Raw genomic sequence first — 18,043 nt, 5'->3', positions numbered from 1 at the left:
GGGGGGAGAAAGAGCTGTATTGCAATCCCAAAGCAGTGTGGTTCGAATCTACCAGCTGCTCTGTGGGAGAAGGATGGGCATTCTCCTCCCATGCAATTAACTGCTTCTGAAAACCCACTGGAAGGTCAGCTATGGGTCAGTTCTGATTCAACAACACACAATGAACAAACGAAACCAACAAAACACACACATATACATACTTCTTGTTATGTGCCTTTGAGTCACTGGCAACTCATAGCCACCCTATGTATAAGTGCTCTGTATCCTGCCCTATCCTGGACCTGTCTCACTGACACCGACACTCATACCCCATTGTCCCAGTTACTGTATCAGTCCATTTCATCTGGGGTTTTCTGAGCATGATGTCCTTCTCCAAGGACCCATCCCTCCTGGCCACATGACCAAAATATGTGAGATGGAGCTTCAAAGTCCCAGCATCCAAGGAAAAATTTGGTTTCACTCTCTCCAAGACAGACTTTGTTTTCTTGGTGGTCCATGGTATGTTAAAGATTCTTCTCCAGAACCACAACTCAAAGCCATCAATTCTTCTATCATGCTTAGTCATTTTCCAGCTCTCTGATGCTTAGCAAGAAAGACAAAGACTTAGATCAAGGGCACCTTAGTCTCTAGGCTGATATCATTGCTTCTCAGTACTCTGGAGAGGTCCCTGACAGCAGATTTTCCAAATACAATTAATCTTTTGATTTCCTAACTGCTTGTGCCAACAGTGTTGATTGTAGAACCAAGCAAGCTGTAATTGTTAATAACCTCAGTCTCTTCTCCATCTATCATGTTGCTGCCAATTGGCCCAGTGGTGAGAATCTTTTGTCTTCTTGATATTGAGGTTCAATCCATATTGAAGACTATAGTCCTTTACTTAATGCAGCAAGATCTTCAGGTCCTCCTTGATTTCAGCAAGCAAGGATGGGTCTGTCATCTGGATAACGTAGTTTGTTGATGAGTCCCCTTCCAATCACAATGCCACATTCTTCCTTATAAAGCCCAGCCTCCCAAATGATTTGTTTTGCACATAGATTGAAAAGATATAGGAACAGGGCACATCCCTGATGCACTCCTTTCTTGATTTTGAACCATGCAATGTTTCCTTGCTGTGTTCTGAGGTCTGCTTCCTGGTCCAAGTATAGGTTTCTCGTTAGCACAATCAAGTGTTCTGAGATTCCCATTTTCCTCAAGGTTAGCCACATTTTGTTGTGATCCACACAGTCAAATGCTTTTTGCATTGTCAATGAAACACAGATAGGCAAATACATACATAAATATATCTTTATATATATATATATATATATATATATATATATATTACAAGTACATTTTTATCCGTTTTGCTTGATTAATTTTGCTTTAGTAAGAACCCAGCCTAAGACAGCATTACTGTATATGTTTTAAGAAACTGAGCTGTTTGTGTTGTATATTACTGTATAAACTTAGTCTTTACTGTATAAACTTAGTCTTAAGGTGATCTCTTAGAACTTTTGAGGTTGTATGACTTTTTCAGCTCAATTTTTATTCGGAGAGTTTGCCTCTGACATAGAGCATTTTGTCTAAATTTCTGTCTCACATCAAGTTAGAGGCAAAGGCTGTCAGTTGTTGTTTTCCAAGAGGCTTTTAAATCTCAGTCCTTTACTCTTTCAAGAATAGTTTCTTACATCTATTTTATGAGTTGGTCTTTTAATAGCTACTTTGAGAAACTATAACTTTTGGTATTAAAAATATTCAAAGAATTTCTTGTTTTGAAAATCATTTGGCTACCAAAAACAAATTTAGTTTATGATGTGGCAAAGTTTATCTAGCAAATGTTTTTAAAAGTAATGACTTTTTTTCATGTCTGTAACTAAATCAGGGTGTTTTGGTGGCAGAGTCCTTAGGAAGCTGCCTTGCTTGACCCCAGGATGCTGCCTCTCTGGCAAACTGAATCCCTCAGGAACATAAGTACCCTTTGAAAACCAGTTGGAGGGTCCACTACAGGTTGGTCCCAACTCAACAGCAATGGGTTTGAATTTTTGAGTTTGAGAAACTTTTATATAAATCAATGTATTTGGGAGGAAAATGTACTAAGAAAGAATAGATTCTTTGTAAAACAATGATGTGTTGTATTTTCTGGGTGTAAGAAAGCATTTCTCTCTCATGATGCAGTGGCTTAAGTAATGAGTAATGAAGACAATCCTCTCTTTTTCTGTGCCTCCACTGTCCCCAGCATTGATGTCTTTTTCCAAGGACTGGCCTCTCCTGACAACATGTGCCCAAAGGATGTGAGATTGAAATATTTGACCAAAATATTCCAACAAACCTAGGATTATGCTGAATTTGTGAAGAGACTGTAATATTTGCAATGTAGATAGATGTAAAATGAATTAAGATGTGCAAAAATCATACACAGACTCTGATGAATTCACAGATTGTGGATGATTCAGAACTCTTCAGGAAAGAAACTACATAGACCTGAATATACTAAAGGATTACTGTTTGCTCTATGAAGCAATATTACTGAAGTTTTAATGTTGTATTTTCTGGCGATAAGGTGCCATGCCTTTCTCCTTGTGATGCAGTGAATTAAATAATGTGGTCCTTCCACCCATAATCTTTAATTTTGTGATGTAATGTAAATTCTAGCCTCTTTGTCTGTGTTATTGACCCCATTCTAGAGTGTATTGTCTACTTTGTTAATGAGGAAGCATTCTAGTGGAATATATCTTGAATTTCCACCTCATTAAAAGCTATCATCCAGCCACACCTAGTCCTCTTGGAGGTGTGATTTACAGCTATGAGATTCTGTTTAAAAAGCTAACTGCCATCAAGTCAGCTCCAACTCACAGCTTGCTCTCTGTTCAGATTCTGGGGCTGTAAATTGCACTGGGAGGAGACTGCCATCTTTCTTCCAAAGCACTGCTGTTGGTAGAGTTGAACTTCCTGAGAAGTACAGCCTTTGCTTTACTACAAGAACTCTTCACATACAAGGTCACCAGAGTTCCCTTAGAGGCCCTTTAGACAGGATTGCTTTCAGACAGTTTGGTCCTTTTTGATCTAGATAGTGTGACTTGAGTCAGCTGCTCCAAAAACCACTCCCTGCAGTTGCCTGACTTGTTCGACAGCCTTTGTAACCTCAGTGGACCAGCCTGATTGAGCCACTCTGCAATCCGTCCTTTGACTACCCTGCAAGCTACCACCTGCTACTGCCTGGGAAGATTAACCTGTAGCCGCATGGGTCAGCTGAATCATCGACACTGAAGCTTGATCCGTGGACTTAGAACTTGCCAGAATAATCACCATTTGATCCATTTCCATGACACTTTCTAAGTTTCTGTGAGACACTGTAGCAAAGAATCAAAGAACCCAAAGACAGACAAGCGGTATAAGGCTCAATGGAGGAGGAATAGATGATATTAGAGATAATGGAGTGATACAGCAGATTGGAAAAGCTGGACATTTGGGACATCCTTGACTTCTACCTCATAGGAACTAGTTTTGTATTAATGTTTCTAAAAGACATATAGGAAATATGAGAGTAATATAGAGTTGAAACTAGGAAATCTTAAGAAATTAAAAAGATTTATGAGAAAATTCTGACCAAAGAACAATTTACAGTCAGCACAATGTCATTAATTGCTAAAACAGTTGCTTTAAAGTAATCACAAAACCTTAAAAGGATTTAAAGGGCCCTGATGGTTAAATGTGTAAAGTCATCAGACTCTTGTTAAGGTGAAAGTTAGCAGTTAGAACCCACCAACCACTCTGCAGAAGAAAGATGGACAATCTCTTTTTGTTAAGATTTACAAACTCTCTTGAAAGAACTGGAACCAGGGTGCTCTTTACACACATGAGTGTTAAAACTTTACCTCTTATACTTTGGACATATTTTCAGGAGGGGTTGGTTAGTCCTTGGAAAGAAGATATCATGCTTGAAAAAGTTAACACCCTTAGTACCAGCAGTCAGGAAATAAGGAGACTCACTGGGAAAATCTGAAGACCTTTCAAAATTATTGTCAGTTTGAGGACTAAGGTGTGTCTGATTCAGGCCATAGTTTTTCCAATTACTTGCTATGCATCCGAGACCTGAGCAATGAATGAGGATGACAGAAGAAGAATTGATGCCTTTGAGCTGTAGTGTTAGAGAAGAGCACTGAAGGTTCCATGACGGCCAAGAGAATGAACAGATATGTCTTGAAGAGAGTGCAGCAGGAGTGCTCTTTGCTCTTTAGAGACAAGAATGATGAGGCTTTGCCTCACATACATTGGGCATTTTGCTGGGAGCGGTTATTCCTTGGAGAAATGCATGATTCTGGAACGGGTGTAGGATTGGAGAAAGAGAAGAAGACACTCAATGAGGTGGACTGACAAGATGACTGCTACATTGGGCTCTTGTGTGTCAGGAAGTGTGAGGATGGCGCAGACTAGAACAGGGTTCATTCAGATCTTCTGTTTATAGGGTCGCTAGGAGCCATACTCGACTTGATGGCACCTAACAACAACAACAGTGAAAGAAAGGAAAGAACTGTTTAAAAGGAATATAGGATTAGGTATTATTTTCATGACAAGATTACAGAAAAAGAAATATTAAAGTGGGCTGTGGACTTGGAAGGATTGTATAATAATGAAAGACTATTTTTCTTCAAAGAGAAAAATGAACTGGGGAGGGGGTGGTCAGGAATGAAAGTGTGCAACAATGAATGAATGTGGGGAAATTAAATGGAAAGAATATGCTGTGAATATATATATATATCATTAAAATCATTAAGAAAAAGAAGAAAGGAAAACCCTCTGCTAGATAGATTGACACAGGGACTGTAACAATGGACTTGAGAATGGTGGCAATTGCAAGAATGGCACGGATTAGGACATGTGTCGTTGCTCGTAGAGTCACTATGTATAATAAGTCACCTAAGAGCAATAGCACAAATACTATGCACTGATAAGACCTGATCTTGTTTCACAGAAGACTTTGAGAACAGAGCAAAATAAGCAATAAATAATTTTTAGCACTGAGTAGAAAAGAAAATCCTTAACTAGGTATTGCTAGATTTCTGTGATCACAGAGTTTCCTGGTTTTTTTAATAACATTACCTTTCTTTTCTAGCAAACTATTTTCCCTCTAAGACAATTGAAATCAAGGAAACTAGTCACAAGTTATAACAAGGCCCTCCCTACAAAAGTAGCCCACAATTCAGCAAATACAGGCATCTCCACGCTTTCCTTACTGTGTTGTTATGTACTGTCTTCAGGACTACTACAACTCATAGTGACCCTATGAATAACAGCTCTGAACCTTGCCCTGCCCTGAACCAACCTCACTATCTCTGTCACCTAACCCCGTTGCCACAGTCACTGTGTCAATCTATCTCATCTAAGGTCTTCATCTCCTGCGCAGCTGAAGCATGATGTCTTCCAAGCATGAGGTCCTTTTCCAGGAACTGGTCCCTCCTGGCAACATGCCCAAAGTACATCTGACAGAGCTTCAAAATTCTTGCCTTCAAGGAAGGAACAATCTGGCTTCACCCTTTCCAGGACAGACCTGTTTATTTTCTTGGCAGCCCATATTATGTTCTTCTCCAGCACCACAACTCAAAGGAATTGATTCTTCTTCTGTCATCCTTATTCATTGTCCATTATAGATGTAGCAAGCAATTGAGAAGACCATGGCCCAGATCAGGCACACCTTAGTCTTTAGACTTACATCATTGCTCTTTAGCACTCTGGAGAGGTCCCTGACAGCAGATTTTCCCAGTGCAATTCATCTTTTGATTTCCTGATGATGTCAAGAGTATTCTTGATTATGGATTAAAGCAAGAGGAAATTGTTAGCAGCCTCAATCTTTTTCTCCAACTCTCATGAATATTATACCTATTTGTCTGGTGGTAGGAACCTGTGTTTTCTTGATGTTGAGATACAGTTCATACTGAAGGTGGCAGTCCATAACCTTCTGCAGCAAACACTTTAAGTCTTTCTCAGAGAACCTGTTCCTCCCTAACAATTTTTTACTTTACTAGGCATTCCCCTTTTAAGTTCTTGGAAAGAGCTTTCAGGTACCAAGCATACACAGAAACAAAGAGAGTGACCATTACATGATCTTTCATTGAAAGTGGCCCTGAAGAGGAAACCTACAGTACACATTCTATGATGACTAAGCATCTAATCAGATAGACTGCATCTTGAAGGCCAGCTACTTCCCTGCTGATTTGTGCGATATCTCTTTTTCTATGAAAACTTCACTTTTCCCTCCTGAAAGCGTGAAATAAATATGAGCCCTTCCCCAAGCCCTTAACAAAACCTAGAGATTGTGTTGTTGGGTGTCCTCAAGTCAGTACTGACTCTTAGCTGACCCCCAATGTTAGAAAAGGAGTCGAGGACAAAAGAGAGAAAGAAATTGGTCCCAAGAAATGAACACCAAAGGGACACCAAGTGACCAGGAGCTGAGAAAGTCAGAATGGCATGCCCGTAATTAGGGATAGTTTTTTTTTATAGGGACCTTGCAGAGGTCTAGGGAAGATGGTACTTCTTAGAATTTGGGATTGTTAATTAACTCAGGTAGAGGCTTTCTAACCAGGCCCAGGGCCTTATCATAATTTATTATTTAGTCTGGTCTTTGTCCTGGCTGCCCTTGAAACCATCAACTGCTATATTTTTTTCCTCCACCCAAAGAGATTTTCAGACACAGTAAATCACCCAGGAAGAAATTACCCATCTTTCTCCTTCGAGCAACTGGTAGATTTGAACCTAGAGCTTTTGGGATCACAGTGCTACTTCTTATGACTTGGTCACCTGGTCACCGGAGCTCCTTAACCTAGAAACAGCCCCCCAAAACTTCCTTTTCTTTCTATCCTCCATCTTCTCTTTACTTGCTTAAACTGAAGAAAATGTGCTTAACCACATCCTTGTTCTCAATAATTCTTTATTGGAATAAAGACATCATACATTTTAGTCCAATTAGAATCATGTAGTCAGGAAACAAGGAGACATATTGAATCGAGCAAGTCTGCTGTCAGGAACCTCTCCAAAATACTTACAAGCAATAATGTCAGTTTGAAGACTAAGGTGTGCCTGATTCAGACCAACATCTTCTCAATCACTAGCTATGCACCAGAGAGCTGGACAGTGAATAAGAATGACGGAAGAACTGATGAATTTGAGTTGTGGTGCTGGAGAAGAATACTCAATATTTTATGGACTGCCAAAAGGACCAACGGGTAAGTCCTGGAAAGGGTGTGACTAGAGTGCATCTTGGAGGCAAGAATGGGAAAGCTTCTCTTTCAGACTTGGTACATATAACTAGGCGAGGCAATTCTTTGGCAAGGGACAATGTGCTTGAAAAGATGGCGGGTCTCTGGGGAGCTCTTGTGGCCTAGTGGCAAGAAGCTGTAATGCAATCCCAGAGATAAGCGGTTCGAATCCACCAGATGCTCTGCTGGAGAAGGAGGGGAAATCTCCTCCTGTACCAGTCAGATCTGATCTGACGGTACACACACACACACACACACACACACACTAATAATTAAAAAAAAATAAAAAAAAGATGGTGGGTCTAAAACAACTATGAGATGTCATCTCACTCCAGTCAGAATAGCAAAACTTAACAGAACGGCAAGCAACAAATGCTGGCAAGGTTGTGGAAAAACTGGAACCCTTATTCACTGTTGGTGAGAATGTAAAATGGTGCAACCACTGTGGAAGGAGGTATGATGCTTTCTCAAAAACTTGCAAATAGAAAGACCACTTGACCCAGCAATTCCACTATTGGGAATATACCCCAAAGAGGCCATAACTGACATCCAAGCAGATATATGCACACCCATGTTTGTCCCGGCTTTGTTCACAATAGCAAAGAGTTGGAAACAACCTAAGTGCCCATCAACAAACGAATGGCTAGAGAAGCTGTGGTATATTCGCACAATGGAATGATATGTTGCATTGAAAAACAAGGAACTCATGCAATATTATTCAAAATGAATGACCCTGGAAGACATTATGCTGAGTGAACTATCTTAGTCAATGAAGGACAAATACTGCTTGGTGCCACTGTTTTAAAACACGACTGATATCAGGGTTTCGGGGAGACTGAGAAAGATGAGTTCAATAATGCATACTGCATTGAAACAGATAAGGGACAAAACTGTTTAAAAGGGATATGTTATTAGGTATTTTTGTCATGACAGGAGTCCAGAGCGAAGGCCGCATACTGGAGTGGACCTGGGGGAGGGTTTGTAAAACAATGAAAGAATTTTACTTTTCCAAGAGGGTAGTGTACTGGGGGGAGGGGGGATGGAAGGGGAGAAAAGTGCAACAATGAATGAATGGAAATCCAAAGTCTCTGTAAATTGTCATTGAAATTAATAACAAACTTTTTTTTTAAAAATGGCGGTTCAGAAAAAGAAAGGAAGACCCCCCAGCAAGGCCGATTGACATGGTGGCTTCAGCAATAGGCTCTAGTGTGTCGGAGATGATGAGCATGACACGGAATAGGACAGGGTTCAGGTCAGCTGTTCATAAGGTCACTATAAGTCATACTCGACTCGATCACACCTAACAAAAGCAACAACAAGGTAACAAAATGCAGGAGGCAGAGGCAGATTCACTTTCAAAGCTTTTCATAATTTTCTTGTTCCATTCCTAAAGATTATATTAGATACTGTATTGACAGTAACAATATTGAAATAGACTACAAATAATTGAAAATGCTACAAAATGTACTTTCCCCATTACTTAGAATTTACAAGTATGCTTTCATGCTATAATTTTAAAATCATGAATAATAAGAAAGGTTGTATTTTGGGAGTCACATGCTGGTGAATATATTCTAATTTTTTTTTGGCTGCTAATTTTCGTTATGATAATTATAGTGTTCCTCCATAGTATCCAGTACGTTGAGAGAAGTACTGATGTGGAAGTGCTAATTAAGGAAGTTAAGACACCTGTAATTGAATCGTGGTGGAATATTTGTCAACGCCTGCAACTTTGTGGATTAAGAAACAAGTAGGCAATTCTGCAGCAATTAGTTCTAACAAAATGTTTAAGTTAATCAAAGTAAGAACATTCAGAATTCATAACCATGGATTAGTGAGCATTAGTTGGCCTAGCTTGCCTCTGGAAACCCTATGAACCTGGAGAAAGATGAAAGTTATACAAGTGTTCAGGTCTTTTGTTCATAGGGTCACTATGAGCTCCCTACTACTCGATGGCACTTAATAACAACATAGAGAGAGCTCACTTGGCCTAGTGGACAGAAAGTGATGCTACCAAGCCAAAAGTGGGTGACTTTAATCTGTGGCCCTCAGGCCTGTTTTTAATTGGTTTTGGTCAAACATTCTTCTAGGTCATATAGCCCTGGTCTGTCCACTTGCTCTATAGAGGTAACTCGTGGTTGCTGTGAAGCTGAACACTGTGACACTGATGTGTCAATTGCAAGAATAGTTACCCATGGTGGACAGTGTTTGGTGGAGCTCCCCAATTAAAACAAGGTTGGAAGCAGGAGTGGCATTCCACTTCCGAAACAGCTTACCTCTAGAAACCCTATGGGCCTAGAGAGAGGATGAAAGTTAAACAAGTGTTCAGGTCTTTCGTTCATAGGGTTGCTATGAGTCCCCTACGAATCAATGGCATTTAACAACAACAACAGCTGGCCTAGTGGCAAGAAATTGCACTGTAGTCCTGAAGGTATGCGATTTGAATTCACCACTTGCTTGGTGGGACAAAGATGGGCAATCTCCTCCCGTGGGATTAACAGCCTCTGAAAACCTGACAGAGAGTCAGCTATGGGTTGGTTCCAAGTTTATGGTACATGACAAAAACAACAACAACAACAACCATGTATTACATTGAGCACACTTTAACATGACCACGAATTTTACCTAGTGAAAGGCAGGAACAATGACTTAAAACAGTATCCATCTTGAGGACGGAACAAGAACCAACATGGCCCAGGAGCATCCAGCCCACGCTCTGGAGCCCCATCGGCTGCTGCTCTCCAGCCTCGAGGCCAAGAAGTCTGCCTACTGTCTCTACAGTCACTTCACCGTGGGCGCCGCCCTCCTCATCTGGGACGGCAAGATCTTCTCCGGGTGCAACATAGAAAATGCCTGCTACCCACTGGGCATCTGTGCGGAATGGACTGCCATCCAGAAGGCCATCTCAGAAGGGTACAAGGAGTTCAGAGCAATTGCTATTTCTAGTGACTTGCAAGATGATTTTATCTTGCCATGTGGGGCCTGCAGACAAGTGATGAGAGAGTTTGGTACCCACTGGGTTGTCTACATGACCAAGCCCGATGGCACATATGTCATCAGGACCGTGAAGGAGCTGCTGCCGAGCTCCTTTGGGCCCGAGGACCTACACAAGATCCAGCGACGGCTAGAGAACGCTCACAGCCTGTGAGAGCCTGAGTGCTTGATAAAAGCCGAAGGGCTTTATGAAGATGTTCTCACAGACCTCAGAACACCTGGCAGTCAGGAGGCCTCAACCCTGCAAAGGGCTCAACACAGCTGGCTTTGGCAGTGTCTAAGGCTGGGTTCTCTAGAGGTGAGAATTCAGTAAAATGTATGTGTGTGTGTTTATGTTAAAAAAAAAAGTATCCATCTTATGCTCACTAAAATAGAGATCATAAAGATTTATATTAAATGTTTTAAATGAACAAGTTAAAGATATAATGTTAATATTTAAAATTGAACTTTGAAAAAGCAATTATTATAATATTATTTTTAAATATGGGGAATTTTATTATATATGGAAAGAAAATGGATATAAATTTGTTGTAATTATTGAATGAATACTGATACTGATTAGTGTATCAGTGATTGTGTGGAGCACAACAAATTATGGCTAACCATGAGAAGAATGGGAATCCCAGAGCATCTGATTATGCTCATGCGAAACCTATACATGGATCAGGAAGTAATCATCAGAACAGCGAGGAAACACTGCATGGTTCAAAATTAGGAAAGGAGTGTGTGAGGGATGCGTCCTGTCTCCATACCTTGTTTCAATCTATGTGGAACAGGTAATTTGGGAGGCTGGTCTTTATGAGGAAGAATGTGACATCAGGATTGGAAAAAGACTCATCAACAACCTGTGTGATGCCCATGACACAATCTCACTCACCAAAACTGAGAAGGATCTGAGATGCTTGCTGCAGAGGATCAAGGACTGTCTTCTTCAGTATGGACTGAAATTCAACACCAAGAAGACAAAGATTCTCACCACTTGTGTCAATTGGCAGCATCATGATAGGTGCAGAAGAGATTGAGATTGTTAACAATTTCAGCTTGCTTGGTTTCACAATCAACACTGTTGGCACCAGCAGTCAGGAAATCAAAAGATGATTTGCATTGGGAAAGTCTATTGTCAGTGTGGTAAAGAACAATGGTGTCAGTCTAGAGACAAGTGTTCCTGATTCAAGCTTCAAGCCATGGTTTTTCACAATTGCTTGCTATGCATGCTTAACAATTGCTAAGATCTGAACAATGACTAAGGACTATAGAAAAAGAATTGATGCTTTTGAGTTGTAGTGCTGGAAGAGTATTGAACATACTATGAACTGTCAAGAGAACAAGCAGGTCTATCCAGGAGAAGGTGAAACCAAGTTGCTTCTTGGAGGCAAAGGTTTTGAAACTCTGCCTCACATACTTTGGGCATATTGCCAGAAGGAAGCAGTTCCTGGAGAAGTACATCATGCTTGGAAGGATGGAGGGACAGTCCAATAGAGGAAAATCCTGGAGGAAATGGGTTGACATAGTAACAGGGGTAAAGGGGGTAGATATATCAGAGACAGTGAGATTGTCTCAGGATAGAGCAGGGTTTAAGGCTATTGTGTATAGAGTCCCTATGACTCCAAGATACATAATAACAACAACATTAAATAAAGGCCAAAGTTTATTTAGATTTTCCTTAATGTCTTTTTAGTTAGGAATTAAATTGTCATTGTTATGTGCTGTTGAGTTGCCTGAGACCCATAGTGACCTTATCTATGTATAGCAGCTCTGAAACCTGCCCTGTCCTAAGCCAGTCTCACTACTTTCGACACACCAACCCCCATTGCCCCAGTTACTGTATAAATTCATCTCATCTGGGGTCTTCCTCTCCTGTGCTGTCCCTCCACCCTTCCGAGCATGATGACCTTCACCAAGGACCCATCTCTCCTTGCCACATGTCCAAATATGAGATGGAGCTTCAAAATCCTAACTCCAAAGAGAAACTTGGTTTTACCCTCTCCAACACAGATCTATTTGTTTTCTTGGCAGTCCATGGCATGTTCAAGATTTTTCTCCAACACCACAATTTGAAGGCATTGATTTTTCTTCTGTCATCCTTAGTCATTATCCAGCTCTCTGATGCATAGCAAGTAATTGTAAAAACCATGGACTGACTTAGGCACACCTTAGTGTCTAGACTGATGTTGTTGTTTCTCAGTACTCTGGAGAGATCCCTGGCAGCAGATTTTCCCAATGCAATTCATCTTTTGATTTCTTGACTGCTGGTGCAAAGAGTGTTGATTGTGGAGCTGAATACGCTGTAATTGTTAACAATCTCAATCTCTTCTCCATCAATCATGGTGCTGCCCAGTGGTGAGAATCTTTTGTTTTCATGTTGTTGAGCTTTAATCCATATTGAAGACTACAGTCTTTAGATAACTACCTGGTCAACTGATGTGAAGAGATCCATATTTATTCTCATTCCAAAAAATGGTGACCCAACAGAGTATAGAAATTCTCTAACAATATCACATAGTAGTAAAATCCTGCTGAAGATTGTCCAGAAATGACGGGAACAGTACATTGACAGAGAATTACCAGGAATACAAGCTGGGTTTAGAAGAAGTCATGGCACCAGAGACATATTGCCAATGTCAGATGTATCTTGGCAGAAAGAAAAGAGTACCAGTAGAATGTCCAACTGTGTTTCATTGACTATGCATTTGACTGTATGGATCACAACAAATTGAGGCTAACCTTGAGAAAAATGGGAATCCTACAACACTTGATTGTGCTTATGCAAAACCTATTCTTGGACCAGGAAACAGTCCTTAGAACAGAGCAGGGAAACACTGCATGATTCAAAATCAGGAAAAGGAGTGCATCAGGGATGCATCCTGTCTCCATACCTTTTCAATTAAATGCAGAACTGATCATTTGGGAAGCAGGGCTTTATAAGGAGGAATGTGGCATTATGATTGGAGGAAGACTCATCGACAACCTATGTTATTCAGAAGTTGAATAGTAGCTAAATAATTTGCAGGCAAAACCAGAGGAAAGTCAAAGGTGAAGTTAAAATCATAAAGTGTCTTCCAGTTTCAGTTGGACTTTGTCAAACGATTAGAGCATAGCCTAAAACCGTATAAGGGAAAAAATGAACAAAACCATAGAACAAAACTAGTCTACCTAATTTGTATTTTAAGCACCATGGGACTCCATTGTGACAATCATGAGTGACTCATTAGAGCAAGAACTTCTAGCAACATTATTCCATTTGTCCAAGTGCTGCTCAACTGCTTTGCATAAAGCACGTCCCAGGAGGAAGAAAACTGGCTACATAAGCCAATGAGCCCAGTAGCCCAACATCCCTTCCTCTCCCCTGCCCTCCTTTAATTTTGGAGAGGAACCTGTTCCTTTCTCTGGAATGTACTTTCCCTTTATGAAATAAAATTACCTCTGCCTTTACCTCCACTCTCATCACCTCGCCTTTTGTCTCGGCAAGTCAGACATCCCTAAATTTAGCAGCCGATAAAGTCTCTGAGGCTATAACATTGAACAGCAGCTCTCTGAAGAGCCATTGAAATTATTGTACACCCTCTGGTGCCTCCATGGCAGCGCTGACCTTCCTGTCATCTCCCTCCCAGCCCAACTCTTTGTCAGGGCAGGGGAGGCCAAAGACAGGGCAGTTGCTGCACGCTAATGCTTTTTCTGTTCGAGGAAACCGTACTCCATTTCATTGTCACAGCTCCTCAGGCTCCTCAAAGCTGTGACAGTTTCTCAGATTTGTTTTTGGAAAGCACTAGTCAAGCATTTTCTTACTGAGGTAAAATTTACATGACACAAAATTCATCCTCTTAGTTATTTTCAAGTGTGCAGTTCAGTGGCTTTTGGTATATTCACAGGGTTGTGTAACCATCACTCCTGTATAGTTACAGAATGTTTTCATCACTTCAGAAAGAAATCAATTCCATATCCATTAGCAGTCACTCACTATTCTCGCCTCTAGATTCTTGGCAACCACTCTCCAATTTTCTACTGTATGGATTTGCCTATTCTGGATATGTCATATAAATGGAACCATACAATATGAGACCTTTTTTTTTTTGGTATGGCTTCTATTCTAATCTTTTCAAGATTTATTATCCATTGCCTTAGTTATTTCATGCTGCTGTAAGAGAAATACCACTAGCAGATGTCTTAAGTAAACAGAATATTCATCTTCACAATTTAGGAGCTTAAAAGTCTGAATTCAGGTTACCAGTCTTAGGTTGTCTCTGTCTGTGGGTTTTGAAGGGACATGTTACCTCTCACCATTGGCCTTTGTCACCTTTCAACGTCTGGGGCTTGGTGTTCCTTGGAGATGTCCATGTATAATCAATTTTCCTCTGGGCCTAGGAAGTGTTCAGCTCAGGAACCTTTTTTCTTCCTTTTTGGTTTGTAGGCAGCTTCCTCCCTTCTGTTTGCCTTTTCTCCTTTTGTCTCTTGTATGGCAAAATGTGATACAGCCCACATTCTCGGAACACTTCCCTGAAAATGGCATCCTCAAAACCGAAGCCTGAGTAAAAGTGGTGATTTAAGTACCTGGTACACATCAACATGATCTTCCATTGTTAACTTAACAGCCAAAAACTAATCCTTCTTAATGTAACCTAATCCCGCCTCCTTAACCACAAGCAGAGTTCAAGATTTATATAACATATTACAAAATGGAGGATAATCACACATGACTGGCACCATGGCCTAGCTCAGTTGACACATATTTATGTGGCACCAAGTTTCCAACCATAACATCCATGTTGTAGCATATACTATTCCTTTATTTAATTTTATTGCTGAACAATATTCCATTGAGATGTTGTTGTTATTATGTACCATCAAGTCAAGTAAGACTCACAGTGACCCTATGAACAGCAGATCTGAACCTCATCCTATCCTGTACCATCTTCACACTTCGTGATACACTAGAGCCCACTGTGGCAGTCACCGTGGTCAGTCTATCTACCTGGTCAAGGGTTGTCCTCTCCTTCACCAATCCTCCACCTTTCCCAGGATCATGTCTCTCTCCAAGGAATAGCACCTTCTAGCAACATGCCCAAAGTATGTGAGACAAAACCTCATCAACCTTGCTTCCAAAGAGCAGTCCGGCTGCACGCTCTCCAAGACATATTTATTTGTTCTTTTGGCCGTCCATAGACTGTTCAGTGCTCTTCTCCAACACCACAGCACAAAGGCATCAATTCTTCTGTCGTCCCTAGTCATTGTCCAGCTCTCAGATACACAGCAAGTGATCAGGAAGACCTTGGCCTGAATCAGACACACCTTAGTCCTCAAACTGATATCATTACTCCTCAGTAACTTGGAGAGGTCTCTAAGTTCAGACTTTTCCAATGCAATATGTCTCCTGATTTTCTGATTGCTGGTACCAAGGGTATTAATTGTGGATCCAAGTAATATGAAGTTGTTGACATTTCCAATCTCCTCTCCATCCAGTATGATGTTGCCTATCAATCAACTGGTAAGAATCTTTATTTTCTTGAAATTGAGATGCAATCTATATTGAAGGCTGCATTCCTTGATCTTCTGCCACAAGTGCTTCAAGTTCTCCTCACTTATAGCAAGCAAGGTTATGTCATCTGCATCTGCATCTGAATCTGTAGGTTATTGATGAGTCTCCCTCCTATCCTAATCCCACAATCCTCTTCATGGAATCTAGCTTCTCAAAGAATCACTGTTCAAAAAGAAGTGATTGACACTGAAGAATTACAGGAAGTACCATCTGAGCAGGAGCCAAAGGTAATGAAGGAAGAAGAGGAAGCTGCATTGAAGGAGACATTGGCAAAAAATAAAGCCCAAGGAATTGATGTGATACCAATTGATGTGTTCAAATTAACAGATGCAGCTATGGATGTGCTCACCAGTCTATGCTAGGAAATTTGGAGGACAGCTGTCTGGCCACCAGATTAGAAGAGTTCTATATTTATTCCCAGTCTCAAAAAAGGTGATTCAACAGAATGTGCAAACTATCGGACAATATCTTTAATATCACATGCAAGAAAAATATTAGAGAAGATCACTAAAAAATGGCTAAATAGTACACAGAAACTGACAGAAGTTCAAGCAGGATTTAGAAGAAGCTGTGACACCAGGGATATCATTGCTGAAGTCAGAAGGCTCCTGGGTAAAATAACAGGGTAGAGAATACCAGAAGACTGTTTATTTGTACTTTATTCCATTGAGTAGATATATATTATTTTTGTTTCTCAACTCATCAGCTGGGTTATTTATACTTTTTAGCTATAATAAACAATGCTGCCATGAATTACAGTGTATATGTATTGCTAAAGCACCCCTTTAATGTAAATTGCATCTTCTGGTAAGTAAGAATAGTGAAACAGGTGTCCAGACCTTACTATGCAAGCTAAGAGGTTTATTATGGAAACTAGTTAGTAAAGGTAAAGCGCTGCTAGCCCACCATTCACTGGTGGGGGGGAAGATATAGGAGGGGAGCTTAAAATTATTTAGGTGGGAAGGAAGTTCATATTCTTCAAGGAAGCTGGAGAATTATAGGAAATGGTTTGCACATAGGGGTAATAATAGTAAGTGTCCTGTTTATTGAAGACGAACTCTGTTTTGCTTCTGGCTCAAGAGACAAGAATTATGGAATGGTGCACATGTGCTGTGGAGGAATGTTCTTCGGTTTGATTGGGAAGATAGCTCTACTCCTTGTTTGGGAAGGTCAGCTCTAGGCTGAGTTATGAGTAATGATCTAGGAACAGACATGAACTGGGTTCACTTTAGACCCAAATTTTAGGAAGTTAGCTTATAGAGAAGAGTATCTTATCACAAGGACAGTTGTTGTTGCTGTTAGGTATTGTTGCATCAACTACAATTCAAAGTCACCTTTTGAACAACAGATTGATAACCTGGCCGATCCTGTGCCATCCTCACCATCTTTGCCATGCTCAATCTCAAAGATGTAGGCACTGCGTCAATCCATCTTGTTGAGGTTTTTCCTCTTTTGCGACCTCTACCTTTCCCAACATATCTTTTCCCAAGAACTGGCTTCTTGTAACAACATGCCGCGAAGCACGTGAAATGAAGTTCACCAGCCCTCCAAAACGTTTGTTCTTTTGGCAGTCATGGAATATTAAGTCTTCTTTGCCAACACCACAATTCAAATACATCGCACCTTTTTTGGTCTTCTTTATTCTAACCCAACTTTCAAATGCATAGAAAGTAACTGAAAAATACCATGGCTTGGATCAGCCACACGTTAATCTTTAAATAAATAACTTTAAATAAATAAATAAATAACTTTAAATAAATAACTAAATAGCAATTTAGAGAAGTCCTTTGTTAGAAAAAGAGCTCAAGGTGAGAAAGAAACTGGTCCCAAGAAGCAAATAAGCCTTTTATCGCATGGTCTGAGAGGGACACCAAGTGACCATGAGCAGAGAACGTCAAAATGGAGAGCTGGTGGTGGAGGGTAGGCCTCTTTTTATAGGGATTTTAGGGAGGACTAGGGAAGATGGTATTTTGCTCTGAATTTGGGGCTGTTAATGAGCTTTGTTTTGGGCTTTTGTGGTTAAGCACAGAGCCTTATCAGGATCCATTGTCTGGTCTGGTCCAGGATCTGGCAGCCCTAAATGTCATCTGGCTTTTCAATGAGTAATCATCCTATCTTCATACCTTTTCAACTTATATGCAGAACAGATTATCCGGGAGGCTGGGCTCTATGAGGAGAAATGTGGGGTCCAGACTGGTGGACAATTTATCAACAATCTGAGTTATGCAGATGACACAACCCTCCTTGCTGAAACTGAAGAGGACCTGAAGCACCTGTTGCAGAG

At 40.6% G+C, this 18,043-nt stretch overlaps 1 pseudogene; it reads left to right on the top strand.

The window, feature by feature from the left end:
• The first annotated feature begins 9,921 nt into the window (after positions 1-9,921).
• LOC102867176 lies at positions 9,922-10,380 on the top strand (annotated as a pseudogene).
• Positions 10,381-18,043: the final 7,663 nt, after the last annotated feature.

Source organism: Elephantulus edwardii, unplaced genomic scaffold (genome assembly GCF_000299155.1).
Source record: "Elephantulus edwardii isolate Elephantulus edwardi_28Jun2011 unplaced genomic scaffold, EleEdw1.0 scaffold00099, whole genome shotgun sequence".
NCBI lineage: Eukaryota > Metazoa > Chordata > Mammalia > Macroscelidea > Macroscelididae > Elephantulus > Elephantulus edwardii.
This window is presented reverse-complemented; position numbering and strand designations above follow the sequence as displayed.